Genomic DNA, 27826 nt, shown 5'->3' on the forward strand with positions numbered 1-27826 from the left:
TCCAACAAGTTTAATCATATTGTCATGCTGTTACATTATCATTATAATAAATTTTTCTTTTGTTATTTTGACTCACCGTCCTATGGACATTAAGAGGACTTCTAATTATACACAAGCAGTATAAGTTCGGCGAGGCCCATAATGAGTGCGGTTGGATAATAAGCTAGAGGACCTGACAAATTCAGGACAGACCACCCCTGGAAGAAACGCCAGAACAGTAATCGGTAAGGCGACCTGGCCGTCTATAATAAATTTTATTACTACTACATTTATAAATTATAAGACATATACATATAGAAAATATTTCAGATTATTCATTTCATGGAAACTCTACATACAATGACAAATTTTGGTTTATTCTCAGTAAAATTACATGTTAGTATTTTTCTATTAATCATGTTTCTTGCTACTTTACTAATATTATTATACTCTATTTTCATTCCATTGAAATTGTGAATAACAAAACTCCAATAAATATCATAACACCAAAATAATATCAATAATTTAAACACGAAATTCATTTAAAGTAATGCAAAATAGGCTTTTATTAATTGATTTTTCACGTAAACAACGCATTAAATTTAAGAATAAATTATTTCTATTCTCACATTTATCAGTTTGTTGTGTTCTGTCGTTTATCATGCTTCAGTATACTTTTGCTATTAGATTGTAAACACTTACAGAAGATGTAATCAATTAGACTTTATAAGAGGTTGTGCTAATTAATTCCATATAAGAATCTATAGTGTTTAAATTATACATTTTATAATCTTAATTACTGTTTTGTTTATGACAAATTTCAAATAAATGTTCATTATAAAGAAAATAAGTTCTTTATGATTAAAAGGGATTAGGGAATTTATATTATAAATTTTAATATAAGTAAAACTCNAATTCATAAAATACTTCTTTCTATTACAGTTGTAAAGAGCCTCGAGAGATTTTTAGAAGCATCACTTTAAACGATTGACGAATTTTATGTGTTAAACTCTGAAAATCTAAAATTTATAGTAGCTAATAAATTCTTTCGTTTAATAAATCTTTTGAGTTGAGTATTTCTTGAAAACTTCTAAAAATTTCTTTTAAAACATAATGTCTTACCGTATTTTAAACATATATTTAAACTTCCAAAACTGTTTAGAAATCGTTTTTCTTAAATTACAATAAATTATTGTTGAAACTTAATATCTATAATTTATTGCTAGTAATTCCGAAAGTCTTTAACTGAAATTTATTTTCTTTAGAACAGTTTTTACCTAATTCTATACGACACAACAGGAAAATATAATGAAATAAACAACAAAAAAAAAGTTTTGTAAATTAGCCATTTGTATAATAAATCTATTGGAAACTTCGAATAAAATTTCTCTTCAGAACAAATTATTTTATTCATTTTGGAAATGATAAATTAATACAACGGTTTAATTATTAATTCGTATAAATTTAAAAATAAGAGTTTAAATAATGACATACAATTGGCTAAAACTGACTAAATAATACCACCATGTAATCGATTACTGTCCCTTCATCCGAATAACGGTATCTTCCTTGATCACTTGCGATGTAAAACCTAAAAAAGCGTAAATATTTTGAAAGTATTTAATAAAATCTTATTAATAGTATTTCCCATCTATATTCAATGTCTTGGAAATATAATTATTGCCTGTTGTAATATATCAGTTTAAATTGTTTTGTTACAGACTGCTCTACTAAGAAATAATTTTCTTATTATTTGAGAGAAATTTTTTAACCTTGGAGAATATTTCTATAAAATAAAATAAATACAAGCAGATTTCATTAAGAGTAGAAAAAACAAACCACGAAATTCTCTGACACTTAAAAGGCAAAATATTCAATGTATATAGTCATTAATTAATGAAACCATGTATAGTTTTCGAATTTATTCCTTGTTTCTATTGGCGGTTTATATTGGTTAATTTGTAAATTTTTTAATATATATCAAAACTTTTAATTTTTTTCTACTGGTTTTTTCTAAAGAATGGACCAGAAAAGGAAATTTAGATTGTGACTAGTAATTTACATAGAAAAAAACTAATCAACAACAAATGGCTGGCTTACTCAGAAAGCAGTAATTACTCGATTACAAAAAACACCGGTTAAAAGAGATTCGTCAAAGAGAAAATATGTAGTGGCTTTCGAGGCCAGATAAACTCAAAATTTCCCTTTACTTATAAGGTTTGCCTTTTAATATTGTAACTACAGTATTAGTAATATTAGCCTAATTTCTTATGTAATGATTGATATTTATCTATGGAAATATATTTTAATTTTATTTTATTATTACCAAAAAAAACTCCAAATATCTATTATAATTCAAAGCATGGAAGGCAAGAAGAACGTGATTACTATTTTCATTGCTCAGTTTATTCTTAACAAGTCTTGCCAGGAGTGAAGATCTTAGTGAAGTTCTTTCCCAACTCCATCTCGTTGAGTTGGTTTCCGGTTTCCGTGTGTATCACGATTCGATGTAGTGATACAGGTTCGATGGAAATCACACTTCCACACTCAAATTGATAATATTTACAGTTTATTTACAGATTCTATATGTAGAAGGTACAAGTTCGAAAACATAATATATATATATTGTTATCCTGTATATATACCACGCATTATTATCATGTATATATATATATACACATATATATATACATGATAACAATGCGTGGTAACTCGCGTACTAGATTGGTCTTCCGGGAACTGTTAAACTTTGGAGAGGCCTGTCAGCTTGTGGAGTTGGCTTAACTGCACGGTCCGTCCAGTCTCCGAACTAACCCGTCCCTGACATATTTACCAGAGGAGAACACTCTCTCTACGCTCAGCGGGATTTCTAAGTGCCTGAGACTACCGTGTACCATCTCTTGCCCTTCTCTCCTCCTCTCTCGTTCGCCCCGAAATTTAAGGGTTTTTTGGACGGGGACTTCCGACCAATCACAACCCTTCCTTGCCCCAACAGCTTACACTCGGGTCCCCCGTCATTCGACAAGAGTGGAGCTTACATAAACGTACGCCACTTGTTTACATTTAATTGTTTACCATATGGCAAATGGTCTATCGTCTAACCACAAGTGGTCCAATTGACAAAGTCGGCGCTCCCTTTGTTTTCCCTCTGTTTACAAGTCAACACCTTACAAGTGGTATACTGCCCGACCGCATGTGGATCCAATTGACAAGGTCGCGCTTCTTTTCTTCCCTCTCTGCTAAAAAGTCAATACTTTACACCAGGTATGTCTGTTAACTCGGATATATCAGATGGTCATCTAATAAAAACAAGATTTGTGAAGAATTATTCAGATCTTCTTTATTTGTCAAATCTTAAACGTTTGTTTTTAACTGATTAAATGAATGTATTTTAACTTAAATTAAGATTAATAAAACAAAAAATAATCTGAAATTTTAACAGAATTGAAATGATGCATTGCAGCTGATCTTAATCATATAGTCTCTCTCAAAGTTTTAAATACTATAAATTTCCTATGCCATGATTTCAAGATTGATATTACATTAAAAGAAAGAATTTTCGATAAACAGTGCAATCAAATCTTATATATAAGTAAACATTTTTTATATTGTTTATAATCAACGAATCCTTGCTTTACAATTGACTTAAGTATATTATAATGTAAATGATTCAAATAATTTTTGTAATGGATTTTTCCATAATAAAATCAGGTTTACATATTCGCTTTATTTGGATGCAGTTTGAAAAAATTGTAGACCTATAAATTCCCACTGTCGTCTGTCCGTTCATCCGTCCGTTTGTCTTTCCTTAATCTCGAGAACGGAGTTAGATAGATGAAATCCAACAACAGATATGGAAACTTTAGGCGCCCGAAGCTTTACATGTATATAAACGTCCAATGCACACCGAAACTAGCGTTATGTTAGTTCAAATAATTTTCCCTGAAAGCAGTTAATAGATGACCTGCACGACTCTATTGTTAAACGAAAAGTATGATGTACAGAGGCAAGCCACTACTAATAATTTGTACGCAAATTGCGTACAAATAAAGAATAAACAATATATTATTGCATTTAAATTACTACTGCATATTTCAGATTACAATGAGGTATTTTGTACGATTTATACCAAAATCATAAAGCGGAGCCATTTTTACATTTTTAGTCTCGTATATAAGATGACTGTTCTGTGGAGCCAGAATCGAGTCCGGGCGAAAAACGGTTTTTCTGTACTAGATATGTCGGACTCTTTCTCTCATCACCCGACCGTCGTATTGTGGACCTGGCCAAACGTACAACGGACCTGAAAAAAGCTTCTTAATGTGGCGGAAAGTCTCCCAAAAGCCACACAATTGTCCGCGAAAATTATTGTATCTATTACTAGTTCACTCAAAATATTAAATTAAATTATTGAAGTTGTTTACTACTTTATATAATTAACCAAATAAAACGCAAGATACATAAATTTATAATTTTAGTTCAATTTTTATAAAAAAAAAGTTGAGAAAAATTAACTTTAAAATAATTTTATTTTAATTTCGGTAAGTTAAATTATTAATTTCTTAAAAAGTTTTACACGAATTACATATAAACAAATTTTACAAACAAATACAAATTTTTATATAAGTTTACATAGAAATAGATTTTAAGTACAAGATTATTCAAAAATATAAAGCAGATTTTTGGATTTTTATTTCAAACAAATTGTAAGGAATAAAAATACATTTTGCACATATGGATAGAGGAAGGTTTAATGTATACTCTCAACATTAGCATCATGTGTTGTGCAATAAATATTAAAATTGTAGTCCATTTCTTGCCACACACGAATCAACTGTCGCTAGTTATTGAATTCACAGCTTTAACAATTTTCCTATAAATAAGAAGCAACACCGCTGTGTGGCATTGAATGGACTTTTAAACGCCGGCTTTTAAACTTTGAACCTTCCCTTTCCAGTAATGTACAGAATGTATTTCTATCCTTTACAGTTTGTTTGAAATAAAAATTTAAAATCTGTTCCATCTTTTTGAATAACTCTGTATTATTGTTCTTTACCATTTTTTACTTTTTATCTTATTTTAACTTTTGTTAATGTTAATCTGTCTTAGTATTACATATCCCCTTTACAGTCTAACGTAATATTCTATATTATTTGAGTTTTCATGTGCTTTTAAAGGGATGCTATGTTCTTTATCGGAGGAAAGGTATTTATTGTCTACAGTATGTCATTACTTGTATTATCAAAATAAATAAATAAAAATAATGTTTTCTGACTCGTTTGTATAGGTTACTATAAAATATAAATTTGTTCAACTTTTAAATATTGTATTCTACGAAATAATTTATTAATTTATATTTGTAATATCCAAGTGATTAATGATTTATGATAAAATCAACTTCAAACCAACAAGATTAAGCTAATGCCTGTATTTAGTAACGTAGAAAGTAAACTTTAGAGTAATTTCACAGAATTCTGTACAAAAAATAACTTCAAAATCAGAAGTTAAAGAACCGAAAAGTTTACAACTTTTCACAGGATTTTGCTCTGTTATTCATATATTCAAGCAATACAATAATTTAAAGTAGCATCAATATCAATTAAATTTAATTGTTACAGAAATTAGTACAGTAGACCCTCCTATAACACGGTAGATACGTTCCGTATTTTATGAATTCCATGTCGTACGAGTCATTTAAATACATGAGCCAATCACAGCCCGGCACGTATGCAGTTTACGGACTACGGCTGTTTGAAAGGTTTTCTTCCATAAAATTAATCGATTCTAGACTAATTCGACTCAACATTTCCAAAACACGTAGGCCTATATTTTTTTGGGAATAATCCGTATAAACTATGCTATAAACAAAAAATTGTAGGATTACTTACTGAGTGTGCACCGTTCGACGACGCCATTGCTTAAGCTTGTTTTCGTCGTGGAGCTTGTCATCGAACGGCGCTCGCGTGCTTTTTGATAAATTATTTTTTTTGCAAAAAATTCGCTGAACTTTGGAGACATCATTAATATAAATATAATTTTTATGGACGTTAAATAATAAATGGTTTTTAGTAGGTCTGCTGCTCGTTTAAACTCAACGGTTTGTGCAATATCCGCTATTGGTCTAGATTCGACCAATCCTGTCGCGACACGAGTCGGCGATGACGTTTTACCGTATTATAAGAGTCTCTTTTAGCGTGTTTATACGAATACGATCGCAATTTTTTCGCCGTTATATACGAATCCGTATTATATGAACCCGTGTTACAGGGGTCTACTGTAAATAATGTAAATACTTCTGTTATACAAAACGTAGATACATTTTAATCCAGGTTTAATTTCTCATTACTTTAATGGGTTATATCATAATTTGAAACTAAGTCAATAAAACAAAATGGCTTTATTCTTATTTTTGACAACGAAGATTTCTTTTGTTAATGTGTAACCGCATTAAAAATGCATTAAAATTTATTAAATAATAAAATAATATTTCGACTGACTTACAATTTCGAATAGATACGTAACTGTAATACATAAAACTCATTTCTCAAAAATTGTTTTTTCTTCTTTTTTTAAATTAACCATTCTCCGAATTATTCAAAATTTCTAATTGAGTCTGTTATATTTTAAAACTAAGAAATAAATTCAAACCTATCAAATATAATACTTTCCTACTTGAGCAGTTTTCAAATGTATAAGGAGGATTAACTAGAAGGATCTTCTATCATCTTCTGCTAAATTACTTATTGGACAATTAATCAACCAGTAGTTAGAACTATTTTAATTGATATTAGTACTTTGAAAGCCAATACAATCAAATTATTTAAACTTCAAATAAGATGTATCATCTTTATCTTAACTTTTCTTTTAGATATTGTTTTCTTCATATTCTTTGAATTAAATTTATATTGGTCATTTCCGTCGCAAAATTCCCCCTAAACAAATTTTCACATGGCTTTTACGTTAGCACATCCAATTATCTCGATAACCAATCGATTTTAATTCAATACCAAATGACTCCTGGTATTCAGCTGACAGTCTTCACAGGGAAATATATTCAGAATGAATGAGTGAGTATAGTTACAATTACTGTAATAAACAAATACTGTAAAATGTATAATATGTATTAATGTATAAGAAATAATGTTATATTTTTGGCATTAATGCAACACTTTTTCCACGTTAGCAATTGAGATCAGTGCCGGAATCTCACATCGTCGCTATCATAGTAATGTATTTAATAAAACACTGCCATCATACAAATTTATTTTATTTTCATGAGTGCTTCTCTGTGGTGTTCTGCATAATAATAAAAATAAAAAGTACTTTTAACTAATACGAACAACTAATGATCTTATGAAAATAACTATAATGGAACCTCTATATAATGTTTTTCAGGGATCAACAATTTCAGCCTAAAATTGTGGCCAACTTAGAATAGGGGTATATTCATTTTCATGAATTAATGTTGTTTTCAATGATGAATAGCAGTGTTCACTAGTTGTGACTTTGCTGTTTGGAATTAATCATACGAGGATTAAGATGGTTACTGTTTTATATATATTTTATTGCTAGTTTTTTCATATATGCATTTTGGGAATAGCCCCTCATCGGTCTAACCTGTATAAAATCCAATGTTTTGTGTATATCTGTATCGTTCAGTAGGCCTATTACAACTTCCAATCTTGTAAGTTTAAACGTATATTATATTATAAATAAAAATATAAAAAGTAAAAATAAATTATTTTTGGGTTAAATTGTCTCTGCATATTATAGTCGCAAAGCTTGCCAATACATCTCAAAAGCACCTTAATCATACTGTGAAATAGTCATTTTTATTTATAATATAACATATGTTTAAACTCACAATGATTTTTATTATGGAAAATTTTGATAAATATATACACATTAATCAAACATCAATTATTGATATTTATTGTACAATATTTCGGAATGCAAATGTACGGGGTATCCTAATTGAGACTAACATATTTGGAAAGGCTATAAATAAAATTAAGTAAAAAGTATAAATCAGTACAGATCTATCTTTTGTCCTTTTTACATAAAATTATAGTCATCACTTGTGCTTTTCCTGTTGCACGGAGAATAGCGTAATCATATCGTGTACAACTAAGCGAGAAATCAGAAATACACTGACAAATATACTTCAGTGGGTTTCACTGGAAATCCTGCAAATTCTTATCCGACAATTGGGGTTTACTATGGGAAAGGTCAACACACACTTTCGGTGACCTGTCAACACTCTTCCCGTGGACAGAACTGTTTTTTATATGCCTTGATGGCGTTTCGTAGCAGATGCCTTACCAAATACACGACGAAGGTTTCGCTGTATTTGTACAACAGAATTTGTTTCAACATACCACCATACAGTTTTTCCATTTTCTCTTCAATTGATGCGATTCAAACAACAAACTGCAAAGCCATAACTAATTACTCAGCGACCCTGAATTTCAGGAAAACTTACACAGTTTCGCTTCCCCATAAAACTCATTAAATGCGTTTATCTTCATATACTGAAGTTTGGCAGCGATTTAAAATGTGTCTGTCTCAACTAGAAAACCTTTTATAATACAAATCTAGTTATTTTTGCTTCCGCGACAGTACAATGAACAAAATTCGAGACAAAAAATCATTTAATACCCTTTTATCCTGTAAACGTTAATTCGAAGTATGGATTAGAAAAACCTTCTTCTTAAAATTGAAGTTCAAAATCAAGAAATGCTAAATTGAAGTTTAAATGCTATTGTTTTTATGGAGCAATAGAAGTTGGAACAATTAAAATTGAACCTAAGTTATAATCGGGGTAAAGATTATATCAAAAAAAAACGTTAAAAAGAGATTTCACTGTACGTTTTATTTATCTCCTGAAAAATCTGAAGATCTATTAAGAAATAGATCAGTCATCATTCTTTGCAGCACGTTACAGCTTGTTTATATGAAGAATTAAGTATAGATGAATCATTGCTTTGTATTCTCTTAATTGTAATAATATACATATAGCTTGATGATCTAAAAATAAATATAAAGTATACATTTAATGGTTAGAAGGACAAAGAAACAAATTTTTATCATATTAATAAATTATACAATTTGATTTGTGCATTACGTTGTCCTAGGAAATAAAATGACTTGGATTGTTGAAGAACAAAATAGTCATAAGCCTATATTTTATAAAGATTTATTTACATCATGTGCCTAAGTGTATTTTGCTTTTGACATAAAAAGTATAAAATAGTGCTTATTTCTATTACAAAGGAAAATCTAAAAGCTAAATTAGAAAACAATGTAATGTTACATGAATTTAATCATATTCTGAGACAATCTTTCCCAAATTTTCATCTCTCAGTTTACATCGCTAAGCATTATAGATGAAGATATCAAGATTTTATCAGAATTTTATCAGAAATTGGCATAGATTAAATTTAAGTTTTTATTTAATTTCTTTTAAAAATTTAATTGATTTTGTTAGAATGTTAAAAGAAAATTTAAAAAAATTGCTTAATGCACTGTAATAAGGAATACAGTACATTCCTTATTATAGGTTGTCGAGTTATACTTATTTGAATTGTTGATTAAATAAGTCACTCAGCACACACATTTGTCTCATTATTATGAAATTAAAATATACAAATCTATTAACATTGCAATAAATATATAGGCCTATATACTTAATTATATTTTAAGGTAGAGATTCTTTATTTAAGAATAACTTTCCAATAAGCTTGTAATCTATTAATAGTAACTAATTTTGGCTTATTTTCCATTCCATTTCATGAAATTAAGGGATTTAATCTTAAATTGGCAACTGACAAAACAGAATGACACTTTAAACAGAATTTCTAATTTCGACTCACATAACATTGAAAATAAATGAAAGTTTGATATTTTTTATCATCCTGACATTCATTCTGTCTAAACATTTTCGAATTTGCAAAACTTCGTAGATTTTAAATAAAAGATGCCAATATGAGCTTTCGTATTGATTAAATCTAAAAATACGAGTATTGCGATATTAAATGTAACAAGTGTAACATTCAGATTTAATCTATAAACTCAATAATCTAATTAAGTCATTTTATGGTTACTTGATTCAAATAAATCTAGTTTAACTTATTCCAATAAATTAACAATTTAGTATTAAAATGATCATGAAAGTTACTAATTACATTTAATTTAAGTTAAATTTTAGACTAATTTTTCTTGCTGTTAACATTTACTTAATTTATGTAATGATCATTTTCTGACATCAAACGCAATTGTCGTTTAATGATTCATTGGCAATTTTCTATTGTTTCTTCAATGGATCCCAATAAAGAGTAGTAGAAAAGAACAGTTAAATCAATAAAGAACTACAAAAAGACATTTAGAAGAATCGATTGACTATTGATTAACTTTTTGACCATCGAAACTTAACATGTTAAATGGAATCGATCAAGAAAATTTCGATATTACATATTATAAATTTTTAACAAATGAATAAAAGACTGTTTACTAAGAAAAAGTAATATTTTAAATTTCACAAAATTCAAACTGTTAAAAATGATTAAGTTTAGATTCATTTTAAAATTGTAAAACATTCAAATGTTTTTGTCTATCATTAAAATAAATTTTAAAGTGAAATGTATTTTGAAAATCTTCGTATTAATATGAGGATAGAAGTCATGCTGACTTTTATATTTCTAGTTTATTTATTTCATTTATATTTAAAGATATAACTTAAAATTTGATGTTCAAACTCAAATTTTAACTTTAGTTTCTTATTACATAGAAAGAAAATTAATACAAACACAAAGATATTTTATCAATATGTATGTATACGTATATACAAATGGCCTATGAATAATCCAGTTTATTTTAATATTCTGCTTAGAATTCACTTAAGAAAATACATGAAAAATATAAGTGATTTAAATTTAGTGTAAGAGATAAAGTTTAAAATTACGTTAATATAATGATTAGCCTATATTAATGTATTTATTTTTAAGTAATTAAAATATTTTGATAACATATTTATAACTTGTTATATACAAAATTACAAAATATATAAAAGAGCGTTCGATTAATGCGTACTACTAGTCATGATTTACGGATGTGAAACTTAGTCACTAAAGAAAGAAATAACAGCGAAACTCCAAGTTGCCCAAAGGTCAATGGAGCGATGCATGCTAGGAATATCCAAGAGAGATCACGAAGGAATAGAGTGGATTAGGAAAAAAACCCAGGTAACTGATGTGATCCACAGAATTAAATCTTTCAAATGGCAATGGGCAGGACATCTGGCAAGAATGACTGACAACAGATGGTCCACGAGAATTACGATGTGGTATCCACGGGAAATCAAGAGACCCAAAGAACGTCCAAACTTAAGATGGAACTATGACGTAAGGAAACAAGCAGGCACAACATGATGGAGAGAAGCAAATGATAGCCAAACATGGGCACAAATAGAGAACGATTACGTAAAGGAGGCTACACAATAATTTGAAATGGTAAAATAAGCTGAAGCTGATGATGATGATGATGATGATGATATACAAAAATTATTCATATTATCAAATAAGATTTTAATTTAGTAGGATCCAGTACCAAACTACCCATTAGACAAGCGAAGCATATGCTTATAGACCTCGAAATTGAAAAAAAGCAGTTTTACAGTTGCAATTATATATCACAGTTTATAAATCATTCTATAGTTATAATTACAGGTTATTAGTTCAAGATGTCGCAAAATTATATAAGGAGCATCAATCTTCTGTTCCTAAAGAGTCCCGGAAGTTCTTAATCTACCACTTGAAGAACCTTTCATTAAACGTATGTTCGTTTAATGTACTGTACTATAGGCATACTGTATAATTAAAAATATTGTATCGTGTTTCTGGCGATTAAGTTGTTTTAAATTTCTCGTAAATTTTATATTAAAATTTTTACCATTTTATCGTAATTTTCATCTTTATTCAAAAAACAACCCGCAAATTCTTACTATTGCTAAACATTTTAATAAAAATAAATTCATTTTAAATACTGAATATCTTTAAATAAATCATAATTAATTGCATAAAATTTATATGATAATAACAGAATAACATCATATTTATTAAACAAACATCAATAACATTTAAGGAAATAAAAATAAAATAAAATAAATAATTTAAACTAACACAAATTATTTTCTTATTTCTTTAATTCTTTATCATAATTTGAAAGATATTTTCCGAAGTAAACAATAAATATTTAAAAAATAAATAAAAAAGAAATTAATAATTTATGAAACTCTATCACTTAATTAATAGAACGTAATTTGCGATTGGGTCATTTATAGTTAATTAGCACTGTTTGACTTATATCGATCCAATGTTGTTCTTCAGTGCCAATAATGTAACTTCAGTTTTATAAATAATTATACAAATATTTTACGTGAAAATATGAATATTCCAATCAAATTCACTTAAAAGATTATGTTTTTCTTTTTATTAAACATAATTTTATAATTATATTTAAAGAGTTTTGATTATAAATCTGAAAATTTATTGTTTTCATAATTGATAATCTTCGCAGATTAAATCGCACATTACATTTGCATAAAGCTACAGATTTTACACTTAATATTTTCGATGTATCAATATATATTTTAAAAATATTTTTGTCTTAAAATTATATATTTTATTGACAAATTATTTATTAATCCAACATTTTAAGTTTGTTTACGATATAATTTATAGGCTACATGTTTTGATATATTTTATATTTTATATTTTTTTACTGAATTTTTTTATTTTCATAATAAATTTAAAAGTTTTATTATAAATTTTTTAAATAAAAATGTTAGTTTTAGCTAGAATCTATAAAATATTAACTACGAATATATATTTTATATTCTAATTTATATTCACTCGAAAACAGTTTGAAGTAAGCATTAATTAAAATTATTATTATCAGTTTTTTAAGTAATTATTAGCACTTTTTCAATTATTTTTTATACAAAACAATGTCATATTTATTTTTTAATCCTGTTTTTATGATTTATGCTTCTTAAATCTTTTATAACTTTTCACAATTAATAAAATAAATAAATTATAGAGTAAAATAAATTGTAGAGTCTGTAGACTTTTTTTTATATTTTAAAATTAAGAGATGATGAAAAAAATTCTTTTCTGATTACAACAGTCAATATTATGAATTATTTTCTTAGATCTGAATATAATCATGTTATATAAATTTTAATATTTTATATATTTAACATTAATATGTATAGTATTATATAACTCAGGAAAGACTGTTATGATTCACGTCAGCAGTTATATTTAGACAAGATATTTTTATAGTAGGCCTAAGAAAAAAATAATAATAATTTATTATTTATGAATTAAAGTTTAACTATTAGAAATAATATTTTAATAATTAACACATTGGTCAGGACCACATTAATATTTAAAGGTAGAAAAGCTCTTAAATATCAGTAAAGAATAAAAGGATAGCAGAAAGTTTAGTCTTTAAACTTACTTCTGTTCTTTAAAGGAATTATCGTAAAACAGTGAATGCGAAAGAAAAACTACTTATTACGCTAATATAATTTTTTATTTATTTATTACAAGAATGAAAACTACAGATTCTAAAAGTTATAATTATTATATTCTAGTTCATTTGTCTAATTAATTACAAGTAGACATAGTAGGAAGCACTGCGGAATCAAGTATTTGCTTTTGTAGCTGTGTCTGGCTCCAACATACAGAATAATTGCAAGTACTAGATATACTTGATCGATCAGGTTCCTTCGTCGGAGTAGAATCTTGCAGAATTCGATCGATTAATACCAATACCTCACGTTTAAACTTCGCTAATACTTTGAATTTATGTATTGCATGTCGGGCAAAAGCTCAAAAGAAATTTGTTGGTCGGCACATTCATGCGACATGTTTTTCTTTCTTGTCTCGAATTATTCTACGAAGCATTTTTCTGCATCTATTGCTTTTCGTTTAGTCCCGTGAGAACGTTGAACCTTGGGAATTTTTGTCCATGGATTAAGGACGGTGGAGAAAACTACCATTAAATAGAATGGTAGTCTTCTTCATCCATTAAAACTTTTTGCTGGCCCATTTGGAGATTTCTTTATCCTTACGTTTGGTAAAGTACTGTTCTTATATTTTTCACTTCTCTTTACACATGGATACTACAAAAATATCTTTAAAACATGTATTTATATTTTTCTTATATATTATGTTACATTACAGAGTTTATAAACTGTACTGATTCAATATTATTACATTTTGATTCCAGATGATCTGCTAGTGATAGCTATCGAAGTGTGACTTATCATTTTGTGAGCAAACTCTGTACAATTAGCAATACAATTTCAACTACTACTGAAACAATTTGGACGTTTTTCAACTCAAATTGCTAATGGGAATTGACTGTTTACAATTATGATGTCGGTGAAGTGTTACGATAGCAATTTCTCTTATTACTTTGTAGCTGACAAAGCTTTTCCCCTTAAGAACAAGTAATGAGACCTTACCCAAAACGCATATTGAACAGCAAGAAAAAGCGTCGACTGTGTATTTTCTATGTTAATATCAAAATTTCGTCTATTTGAAGAACCAATATATTGCCAGAAACAATAAATTCTATAATCAGAGCTGCATGTTTATTTCATAGAATATCTTCATTCGAGTGAAATAATAAATTTATTGTCATTCAGAGAGCTTACACAGAATGAGTCTCCCCCTATTATGCCTCAAACAATGGCAGTGCCGAAGACTAGGACATACTCAGAAGCCAGCTACTTTGAGAAAACTTTTGCTTATTTTAGACACACCTTCCATACCATTCCATACCAATGGAGTCATGGAATATAACGTAACATCGGCTTTATCAGTCAAACTAAAAACAAAAAGAGATGTAGGTCAGCATTGTAATTTCGTGAGCTTGACTTATTTTTTAAATTACTATTAATAAATTGTATAAAGTCACACATTTTTGTATTTAATTTAAATAAAAAGCCCATTTCAATTTCAAAAAGGAATATGTTTGTTTTTATAGAAAGAAAATCGATTAAATATTCGTTGTTGTAATGTATTATACTCATGTAAATTAATTTCAACACTTTACCAAGTTTTATTTTATAACAATGCACTTAATATAGCTAAAATATTAAGAAAAACAAATAAAAAATACAACGTACAGTACCACACACTTCTACTTTTTAGCAATTTCTGCCCATACTTTCTTCTTTACATCAGTTCGACTGTAATTCTATTAGTATGGATAGACTTTAATAACAGAAACGATGTTTATTGGCTACTTCCTTCGCCATTTTAACGAAGTAAATGACATCTGACTGAGGCAACTGAGCATGTCAAGTTGCTTTCAACTCGTTTCATTTCATTTAAATTCGATTTGAGTCAAGTTGAATTCGGAGAGAATGTTACCACTTATTTAAACGAGACCAGTTTCTTTATAGTTGCGTTGCGATTGCAGTTGTTTTTGGTGCGAACAAGCCTATATATATATATNTTTCTAGCTTTTTTCCGAAACAATAAAGTGAAAAACATAGCGATTGTTGCGGAAATTTACCCATTTTGGAGGTACGAATTGTCTCTATTAGGATATAAACCTTTGTCAGAGAAGCAAGATGCTAGCTCTCTTTACATCACTGAAGACTCCTCCTGTAACTGAATTAATTCAATATTTGATGTTTTGGAAGAGAGAAGTCTTCTTTTTATGCTTTCCACAGCAATCAAATATACAATGAGTGTAATTGTACCCCTGATCATTCAGGATTTAGTTTTCATTCATAGCATAACTTTGATATATTGTAAACTAATAAATCAAGTTCATCATTTACAAACAAAGCAAAAGCTCTTGGGACTTCCTGAATTTTTTAGTTTCCCCTAGCTATCAAATCTAATATAATATTTCCCGTTAGTGAGGTTATTTATAAAAGAAGTTAATCAAGTTTCTGAAAAACAAGTCATCTTTAGACTCAATAAAAATTTCTTCAAGTATTAGAATTGAGTATATAGATTAATGCGGGATATTATTAAAAAGAAGTAACAACAATTATAAATAAACTAATCCGATTAATACCTATATTATTTTACTTATCTTTGTACTTGCAAATTTTTTAAAATTGATCGGAGATAAATTTATTTTAAGTAGAAACGTATTGTAAAATTTTTGACAATTCATTTAAGGTGTTATAACGAATTTTATCTAAGTCAAAATAAGATGATTTGTTCTAAATTTATTAAGCTGTAATTAAAAAAAAATGTAGACCTAAAAATTTCCTCTATAGTCCGTCTGTTTTTCGTTAATCTCGAGAACGGAGTTAGATAGATTATCGGCATGACTCTATTGTAAAGGAAAAGTATGATGTACGGGGGCAAGCCACTACTAATTTGAGGTAGAAAACATATATTTTAAATAAAATAAATTAAAAATATAGTTAAAAATTGCAGCCCAGCATTGTGACAATGTCACAATAAATAATTGCTCGTAATTGTTATTTTTTTATTACTCAGGAAACAAACTTTAACTTGTATACACTTGAATTTCCAGCATGCAAGAACTAAAGTTTTTTCTTTATACATTGTACAATTTTAAAGATAAACCTTTTTTTTTCGTTGATTTAAAGCTCATTAAACAGATATTACATTTCATTTTCGCTAGAGATTATATTGATTTTATTTTATGAAAAAGAGAATTAATATAATAATATTTTATTCGTTTATTTTCAGATAATCAGTTAAGCATTTGAACTCGAAATTTTTCAAATTATCAATTTATTTGCATTATACTCATAATTTCATTCGTCATATAAAATCCTTATTCAATCCAGAATTTTATAATTTTTAAAAAAAATTCTATTTTAATTTCTTTTTAAAATTGAAGAATTGTCATAAAAATTGGTTCTGATTCTGAATAATTAGATTTTTAAAAGTGAAATTAATGACATGGATGAGTGTACACGAAATTATTATTCGATGATCGAATTAGTAAGACATTGACAATAGAATTAGATGGAGATTATTATTTGTGATTAATTCCCAGAGATAATTAACATATATATTAATATATGTTAATTATTCAGTTTGGAATTAATCGCAAATTGGCTATGAGATAATTTAGAATATTTTGCATTTAGAAATGATTCTCAGTGCAAGCTAGCTGAAGACATTTCATACGACTATTATGACAATACTTTATTATACTTTAACAATACTTTAATAACAAAATAAAATATTTTATGAGTTTGTTTTCATTTCGAGGATTAAGAATGCTTTGTATAAAGAAATTTAACATTTGATAGAGATAATTAAATATTTATATCGAAATAATTTTTCTAAATTACGAATAGAATATTTTGAAATTCTATTTTTTGTAAATCATGACTTTAGCTTTAAAATGAATGGAATTAGATTATCAGATTACATTTGTTAAATATTTAATTATATCAAAGACCAATATAAAGTGCTTATTAAATATATCAACAGGTTTATTAATGAAAAGTAATAACTGTAGTTCAATAGATTGCTTTTGAAGATATATTGAACACATTAAATTGCTTACAAAGAGATTTATTTCGTAAAATTCATCTTTAAAAGCGAAATTAAGTAATATTTATAGAAACATTAATATCACGTAATTTCTGTATTTCTAAAATTAATATGATGAAATAAATCTCCTTTCAGACTATTTAACATATTTATATTTAGATAAGATTGAAATTTTGAATTTATAAAGACAGATATCGAAAATCAATTTAAAATTTGAAAATTATGAATTATAGGAACGACGAAAAAACGTCTGTAAGTAACATAAACTGCTATAATTTTGCTGCAAAAATTAATAGGTAAGTAAAACCAATTTCCTGAAATGTTATTGATATAAAATCTTTTAAGTGTATACGAATAAGTTATTTCCAGTGTATTTCGCGCATATACACAAGATATACTATGATGGGAAAATTATCCTTGAATGATTAGGTGTAGAATAATTATATGTAGTTAGCATAAATTTATAGTTTCTTTTCGTGAATACAGTTGACAACAAATCGTCATACTGTTAAGAGTGTTTTATAGGCTAACTTGAATGGAAGCCCTACACGATCCTCTGAAATGAAAAATATTTTCATACAAAATTTTCTGTAAAAAAATTAAGTCACTTTTATTTAATTTCATTAGGGGTTGCAAAATTATCGAAATATTTTTGGTATAAAAGTAGATTTTTTATAAACAGAAACGGTATCAATTTGATTCCTAAGTTACGGTACAAAGTACCTGCAATTAATAAATTGTATTGATGACCTACATTTTGGCTAATTATACTGCTTTCTTCTCACTCCTAGTTTCCCTGGTAGGCTGTAGAGAACTTTGGAATTCGTTGTTTTCCACTTTCCTGTAAGCCTTAAGGGGAAGAGTAAAATTCCTGAATAGACACACGCCTAAAGCATGCACATAAAAAGGTTTATTTACAATTGTACATTGGTCTTACTACGAATCTTTCCTGAAAAACCCTTCTGTTCTATCATGTAGAGTTTTCGGTATTTTTTTTTTTAAATTTAGATTTATGACAGCTTTTTTCCCCCAAGCGATCCCCCGAAAACATATGGGATTTAGCTCTGTCACTGCTGACCAATTGGAATACCTCATTTCTAGCTTTTTTCCGAAACAATAAAGTGGAAAACATAGCGATTGTTGTGGAAATTTATCCATTTTGGAGGTACGAATTGTCTCTATTAGAATATAAACCTTTTTCAGAGAAGTAAGATGCTAGCTCTCTACCTTTACACCACTGAAGATTCCTCTTGTAGCTGAATTAATTCAATATTTGATGTTTTGGAAGAGAGAAGTCTTCTTTTTATGCTTTCCACAGCAATCAAATATACAATGAGTATAATTGTACCCCTGATCATTCAGGATTTAGTTTTCATTCATAGCATAACTTTGGTATATTGCTCGACATACGTATATCGCTCTATTTACACAACGAATTAAGAGAAGAAAAGTACAGATATCGACAAGCAGAATTAAATGTAATGTGAGAGTAAAGAAAATAAATTGCTTTTGAGAGAAATGAAATCTTTCTGGAAAAGGAAAAATCATATAATAACAATTTTCTAAAGATATAATGGAAAAATGCCAAGAGAATTTGAAAGCATAACAGTATATACAACAAAGTAAACTATACATTTTAAGACAGTTTCACATGCTACATTTAACAATATGGAGAAAGATACAAATTCCATTTGTTTTCTTGTATCCTTAAGAAACAATACTCTAACAATAAACAAACTTTTATCTAGAAAATTCAGGTTATTTGTGTGAAGTATTAAGATAAAATTATATAATTATTGTTATGAATCTAGATTTTAAAAAATTTAAAAGTCTATTTGTTATTCTATTTAACAATCTAAGACAAGAATTACCGTAATTAACAGAAAAGGAAAATAAATAAAAATTCAAAATTTTGAAAGAAATTTGAAAATTATATAATTAATTAACGGGGTTTTTACATTTTGACTATGCATTGAGTAGATTAGTCATTTTAATATATAATCTGCATAATAATTACTTTTAAACATGTAATGTTAATATTCACAGATACACAATATACAACGCAAAACATATACAACACTCAAAGTACTAATTATACACAGAAAGTAATTTTTTTACTTTTAAAATATACAGTGTATCCAATAGTTATCTAAAATCTTATTAAATTCACGTGGAATACATTTTAGAATTCAATAAAAATTCTTCATTTGTAATAAATTTTTATTTTATAATAAACGAATTAATTATTTTTAGACTATGTTATTAATTAATTATGAATGAGATCTTCAAAAGTATTTTAGCAAAGAATATACTAAAAAATTAATAATAAATAATCGATAATTGACTGTAACATGCGATAAACTAAGAAAGCAAAATGTCTATAGTAATGATGCCTATAAATGAGCGTGACCAAACTCTTTTATATCTTTCTTTCTGCATGGAAGCATTAAGGAACCATTAAGACGTTAATGGTCAAAACAAGTCATCCTTTTTAACTTCGTGAATATATAACTTCTGTTTTAATTTTCTTTTACAAAGATTCGAAAAAAAGTTAAGACTGTTTACTGAAATAATCAGAATTATTTATCACAAAAAATTTCTTGTAAATTAAAGGTGATGACGAGCAAATAAAATGCAATATCATTTAATAAAAGCACTTTAAAACGTTTAATATTATAAGCTTAGTAAATTTATTTAGATAGATTTAGGCTATTTATTTAATTTTTTAAATTTATCTGTTTGCTAAAATAAATTTAGTGTTTAAACTAAGTAATTAAATTTGAAATATTTTTAGTTTTTTCTTCTCTATTTTTATTCTATTGACTATAACAACAAGAATACAGTGTTGTTATGTCTTCTGTTTACAGCCACGTGTTCATGTTTGTGAATAATTAAAATGATCACTAAAGACTTATATAAAATAATAAATATAGTAAATTAATTAATTATAAAAGAGATTTTATGAGAGTTAAAATAGTTAATGAATATCTAATTATCTCGTATTATCAATTTTTACTTATTTTTTATTATAAAATTATTAAAATTTTATTGTAAATTTATCTTTAAAATCACCACGTTTTATTATTAACATGAATCAAAGTAAATTTATTACTTTATATATTTTTACATTAAATTTTATTTATTTTATAATTAACTATGTAGCATAGAATCATGTATAGATGCGAATGAATAAATACTATTTAACTAAATTGATTTTTTATTTACTTTTAATAAGTTTTAAAGAATTCTAATTTTAATTCTTCTTCTTCTTCATCGAGTTTCATTTATAATTAAAACTCAAAAAAGTAAAACTCCATTAAGAATTTCGCCTTCAGCAAATATCATTTCTTATCGATATTTAGTTTATAAAGAAAAGTTGTAAGCTGTTAATTATAGTATCTTAAAGCTTAAAATTATTTTCTATTATTAAAAAAGCTTTATATTACATAATTTTTATTTTTCAGTTGATATTTTTGGAAGAAAACTTTTAATACTGTATATATATTTTTATCAACATGTCAATCAATNATATAGAGAGAGAGATTTTAAGCTAATATTTATATTAGAAATTTTTAAAAAGTGATTTTAAGATAAAAAAACTGCTTTTATTATATCCTTTATGTGTTACTTTTCTTCATTTTTTTAAAATGTTTATTGATGAAAAGCTTATCAGTAAATTCTGAAAACTTATTCATCATGAAATCTTGGTTTATTATTTCCAAAATTAAAATAAATCAATTGTTCTGTATATTTTTTAAGAATATGTTCTAGATAAATTTTTCATACAGCTGTTTGATTAGAAAACAATTTTTTCGATATTTTAGTAAATATTTTTAAGTAATATAATTAAGTCGTTCATTAAGAAATTTTAAAATATTTATTATTCGATAAAATATCTTATTTTTTATTTCTCTTTTACGTTTATTCTATACGTTTTACGTATAGAAATTCTTTTGATTTTTCTATTATTTTTAATCGATACTAAACGAACGAAAAGTTGTAAATATAAATTGCAAATTATTTTGAAGTTTTTTTTTTAAGTTTTCAACGTCTCAGAAAAAATTATTAAAACAAATCTCTTAAATTTAAAAAGAAAGAACTAAATAATGTATTTATTTTAATTATAAATAATTCATTATTAAAATAAATACATTGTTTAGATATGTCTTTTTAAATTTTTAAATCTAGAAATAAAAAAGTCTATTAATTAGACTTTTTAAAATTCATTTCTAGATATACTTCCATTATAAAAATTTTGTTTTTAAACAATTAAATTGTTGAAAAAATGTTTCCATAATATTTATAGACTTATAAGGATACACAGGATCGTCGAGAACTTGTATGGAGCCTAAAAGTAGAGTAAGCTCTTTTTGCTCCTTAGTTTCCCTTTTGCCATTTCTTTTTGAACAAATAAAATGCCTAGAATGTCTCTTTATTAATTGTTTGTTAGTAAAATAACGTTAATTTATAGGAATAGAAACTACTACGAGCTACAAGTTTTCTCCGGGTCCATGGAAAAATCCGCAGCTCTCCCGCTACGATAGCCCTGTATATATATAAAAGATAAATGAGACAAAAGTCAATTTAAACATAAAATATTTTTCCAATTTGCGTTAGAACTAAAATTTAAAATAATTTTAATACAAATTTTTCAAACTAATTTTGTTCTAGCAATATTGTATAACTATACACGCATGAAGAAGCTTAGAAAGAATGTAGAAAAAAACGTTTATACGTTTCAAAATTAAAATATTTTAGTTAATAATTTGCATTGATGAAATTGTTCACAAGCCCATATAGCTTCTTATTTTATCATAAAATTAAATTTTTCGATTAAAAATTTTAAATTAGTTTTTTAAAAAGATAAAAATAATGATGTGCGTCAATAATCATATGTCGAGCGTTTAGTAAATATGATGAATATTTTATTTGAATTGTACAGTACATACATTATATTTTATAGATATTTGCTATCAAAACTGAAATATATAGATATTTTTTTAATGTTGAAAACATATTTTTGTTTAATAAAGAAAATAAATGTAAATTATTGATCTTTACTTTTAGAAATACAGTATCATGTTCTAGTAACATATTTAGATTTTTTTTATAATATGCGTTATAAAATCGACTTGTTTTTGTTACAAAAACATCATTTATAATACGATTTTTCAGAATAATTTATAAACAAAATAATAATAATAATTTGAAACTGGACGTTTACCTAAAACGATTTAATTATCTCAAAATAGATAAAAAGTTTTGTTGTAGGCCTATAGGCGACTCCATATAACGTGGCCATTTGGCTACAAAAAGTTCAATTTCTTTATACACGAGTTCGTGCTGTAAAAAAAGAATGCCATGTGCACGATCAATCTATGTCACATGGCGGCTATTGTTTATCAACTTACTCTTATTTTACTCAGATACCCTCCATCATCCAGTTTGTTCAGATTTTTCCTTATCAAGGCACTCAAAGGTTTAAGTTGTGTTTAAGCAGTGGCAAGTACAAAAATGGCGTGGTTGGCAAAATATTGCATATTGAGCTAATTGATTTTGAACAGTCCTGCTAACTGCCAATTTAATTCAGTTGCTTGCAATATGGTGAAATAAAAGTAGCACAATCTGACTAAGCTGGGAGATAAATTGGAGTCCATAAGCTGTCTGTTTTATAGCGAAGTGCATTATAATGAATAAGTAGTCAGATATATGAGCATAATTGAATTTAAGTTAAGTTAAAAGTTATTAAGGTACAGTACATAAATTTTTAAAATTTTCTTTTAAAAACAAAAAATAATACTATACAAAAAAGAAATAGTGCATTTTGTTCTAAATGCTAATGCTTTATATTGATTAATATTTTTATATATTGAACATAGAAGAATAAATTAAAGAATAAAAGAGTTATAGATATGCATATAATTCTTAAATATATCATACTTTAAAAAATAAATAATATAATTGTAGAAAACATGGAGTTAAAAATATAATGTCAAAAGAAATTAAAATAAGACTAGATTAAACAGATATTCTTATAAAACACAATTTATTTTTCTTCTCAAAGTCGAAATAAACAAATAAAAATTAAGTTTTTAAGATTCTGGTTAGTGTAATTGAATTTAGAATTTCATTGTAAGCAATAAAATTAAAAGAACAATAGAATAGACTTATAGAAACCATAAATAATAAAGATTTAATCATACAAAATTAATAAAAATTATTCATTAAAGTGTTTCTAGTATAATTCATAAAGTTTTTCTAGAAGAAATATTATTGGTTAATTTATTTTATAAAAGACAAAAGAAATGAAAATAATTCAAAAACAATGTTAAATAATTAATTCTTATAGTTAATAGATGTATTTAAACTATTTTATTTAGGATTTTGAATTTTGTTAAAGATAGGATTTCCTAACTCCTTACTAGCATTAAGATATGTATGAGGTAAAATAAAATGTTTATCACTGATCAACTGCCCTTTCAATGGATCTTTTCTCCAAAGAATACATGAAAACTTATACATTATCATAAGTTTTCGATGTTAAAGATTAACATAATTGACTCAGAGGAATTTTCTGCATTACTACTAGTGAAAATATCAAGACATTCGAGACAACATTTACCTTAGAACATGGTAAATGTTGTACTATATGATAAATACTTCAGTAGTGTTTAATCTTATAGATAATTTATTGTCTCGGCTTGCAAGTGTTTAATAACTTTGATGGATATAAATAAAGTTATGAACTTAAATCATAGTTGGTCTTAGCTTTCGTGCATGTCTCCCCGGGGCGCGATTTACGTTCTCTGGGTAATGCGAGACTTTGTATTAGAGACGTGTAAAAAATAGTATATTATAACTTTATTTCTGTTACTAATTAAGAATTTATAATAAAATATTTCTTGAAAAGCCAACATTATCTCGCTTAAAATCCACTATTAGTTTTATATTTATTTTTCGGGAATTTGTTACTTATTTCGTGTTATTTTCGAGCTTTTATTTAAATTCTGTATTTAATAGAACATTGCTCTGAAGCGGCCATTATAATAATATGTCATTCGGAACAATTTTTATTTTTTTATTTTTTCGAGAATTGAGTCTTTTTTTTAATATGGTTTTAATAAAAATGTACCAAACTAAATTTAAATCTATAATTACATTTTTTGTTGAAAATTCCTAATGTAGATTCAAATATTTTTATATTGATGAATGGAGGTAGATAGGTTTACTTTCATAATGGCTTAATTTGTATTTAAAGTATGCCAAAAATACACGAGATAATCTTTCATGAGGATACCAGAGCGCGTTTTAACAATTCAGAGGGAAGACAGCGAAGAAAGGTAAGATTTACTGCATTAGAGGCATTATAATTTTTACAAAGTTTATCCAAACTTATTCACTCCATATGAATATAAAGCCTAATTACTTCGAAAATTAATTTTAATTATAAATTGGATTTGTAAATCTACATCTATCTTTATTTTTGTCTATATTAAGTTAAACCATTTCTGCAATTTTATTTTTTTTATTTTTTAAGATAATATATTCAGAAATTCATACAGGTTTATTTTCTCTTTATTTGTTATTGTATTATTGTAAAACAAATTACTCAATTTATTTATAATTGAACCAGTTAACGAGAATTATAAATTACAGTTTCTAAATTATAACTATTGCTATATTATTTAGTTATGATTTATAATTTCTCGTTAGTTAGTTCAGTAATTTTAATTGAGTAATTTGTTTTATAATAATATAAATATACAAACACAGACGAGATACATAATTATACTAAGTGCATTGATCTGAATGTATATTGGAGGTTATGCCCGCAATGTATTATGAAGAATTATGAGGAATGTATATTGGAGGTTAGGCTGAAAGTGACGAGTAAGAAAAATTTTCATTGTGAGTTTCGAGTGAATAAAAAAAAGAATACATTGGGAGAAGAACAATTTGCAAGTACAAAAATGTTGGGGAAATATCACCTTCTGTACTTGTACCATTCATTAATAATTTTTTATGAGTTAAAACACGAACTCGATCATTTAAATATCTCTAGAAAGTTCTCAAAATTTGTACAATTTATAAATTTTTTTATTTGTTAATTAAACTAGTCAGAAAAACCATTTTAATTGCGTAAGATTTTTGTTAACTTTATAAATTATAATCAGAAAATTAAATTAATCATTCGAATTATCATTTTAATTAAATTTATAGTATTTTATAATTATATTACTATGAATTATAATTGGATAAATCAGAGTTAGATAGTGAAAAAGTTGTAGAAGCTGTGATTGTGAAAATAAATGTTATTTAAAAAACTGATTGAATTAATGTTTTATTATCATACCAAACAACATAATAACAAGAAAAATAATAATATATTCTGAAAAACAGATTCGAAAAAACATAATATATTTTTATCTTAAATCGCCATCTCACGTTAGTTTGTTAACAGTAGGGGAGACCGGGGCAACTTCGGCATGCGGGGCAAGTTTGTCAAGCGCTTTTTTTTTAAAAACAAATTAAAAGGAGACTTTGGTTATAGGTTAGGCAGTTGAGTTTTATTGGTGACTTGTTGAGTGTTGTGTTTTTATTGTTCTCCAACAAGCGTAGTTGAATTTATCAAGCAAATTTTCATTTTCGTTCAATTCCATATAATATTTTTTTTTCCATTTATATTGAATTGGCAGGTTTTGTTATAATTCCATGATAACGAAAGTTACTTTTCCTGTTAGAAGGATGTAACTTCAACTTATTCACGTGGCCAGATCGTGGCTTGGCATTCTGTTCTCAGGGTTGTACTTAATGTTTCGAAATCATGACTAGCGGGGTAAGATCGGCAACATAAAGCCACATTAGAAGCAAAGGATAAAAATCAAACAGATGATAAATGAAAACATGTTTGCATTTGTTATTCATGTATATATGTCTTTGAACTTGCATTTCGTTGTAATAATATTAAATGGGTGTTGGATTTGTATTTCTTTGTTTTAATAGTGAATTCCAACTTATACATTGTTAATAACATAATTTTATATACGTGCCTATCTTGCCCCATTACTGTTGCCCCTATACCAGGGGCAACTTTAATAAAAATAATTAAAATAATTACAACTTTACAAAAAGAGAGAAGTTGCCGATCTTGCCCCTATACCCGGGGCAACTTCGTCAATTTCTCTCTTCTTGTAAAGTTGTAATTATTTTAATTATTTTTATTTCCAAACTGATTTTAACCAGTTCTATAGTAAGGTAACATTCCAATAGACAATATGCAAAGCTTTTTTTTCAGTTTACAGCAGTATTTATTACACAAAATTTAAGTAAAGCTTAACATGCCGATCTTGCCCCGGTCTCCCCTATATTGATAAGCCATTACCAGAGTCTACTCCATTATTTTTGACCCATTACAAGTTCGACTCATTATTCAAACTTCTAAAATATTGTATACAAGAAACAAAAGTCGTCTGCTAATCTTAAGATTTTAGAGGCTACAGTAAACATAAGTGTGAATAAAACATTCTGCAAATCAGAAACATAAATATTCGATTTTTTTTCATTTATTTTAACACAATGGTGCGTAAACAGCACACACAGAATGCATGACTTTCAACTACCACAATACGAGGCGTGTCCGGAAAGTAAGTACCGTTTCGTTTTACCGTCACCGCAGCGGTAGTATCGCAGTTCAGCACCTGTGCACACGTGTCTCTGGTTGATTGTCAGTCCAGTGACGTCATTAGAGCCAGATTGTGATGTTTTTCCATGTGTTAGTGAGCGTTCAAAATGTTTAAGACGATTGCCGATCCCGCCGACTGTGAAGTGCGTTCTGTAATACGGTTTTTGAACGCAAAGAATGTTAAGCCAGTTGAAATTCATCGTCAACTTGTAGAGATTTATGGTGAAAATGTAATGAGTGATGGAATTGTGAGAAAGTGGGTTCAAGAATTCAATGCTGGATGCACCAATGTTCATGACGAAGCACGGAGTGGCCGGCCTTCTGTTGTCAATGATGATTTGGTTGCAAAAGTGAATGAGAAAATTCTTGAAAACAGACGGTTCACAATAAGATTGCTTTGTGATGAGTTTCCACAAATTTCAAAAACTGTTTTGCATGAGATTGTCACAAATCGCTTAAATTATCGCAAATTGTGTTCCCGTTGGGTTCCCAAAATGCTTACGGATGTCCACAAAACGAAGCAACTTGGAAGTGCTTTGACATTTCTTACCTGATACAGTGAAGAGGGTAATGATTTCCTAAACAAAATTGTTAC

The sequence above is a fragment of the Centruroides sculpturatus genome, unplaced genomic scaffold (assembly GCF_000671375.1).
Source record: "Centruroides sculpturatus isolate CEXI.00-Female unplaced genomic scaffold, Cexi_2.0 scaffold25, whole genome shotgun sequence".
Taxonomy (NCBI): domain Eukaryota; kingdom Metazoa; phylum Arthropoda; class Arachnida; order Scorpiones; family Buthidae; genus Centruroides; species Centruroides sculpturatus.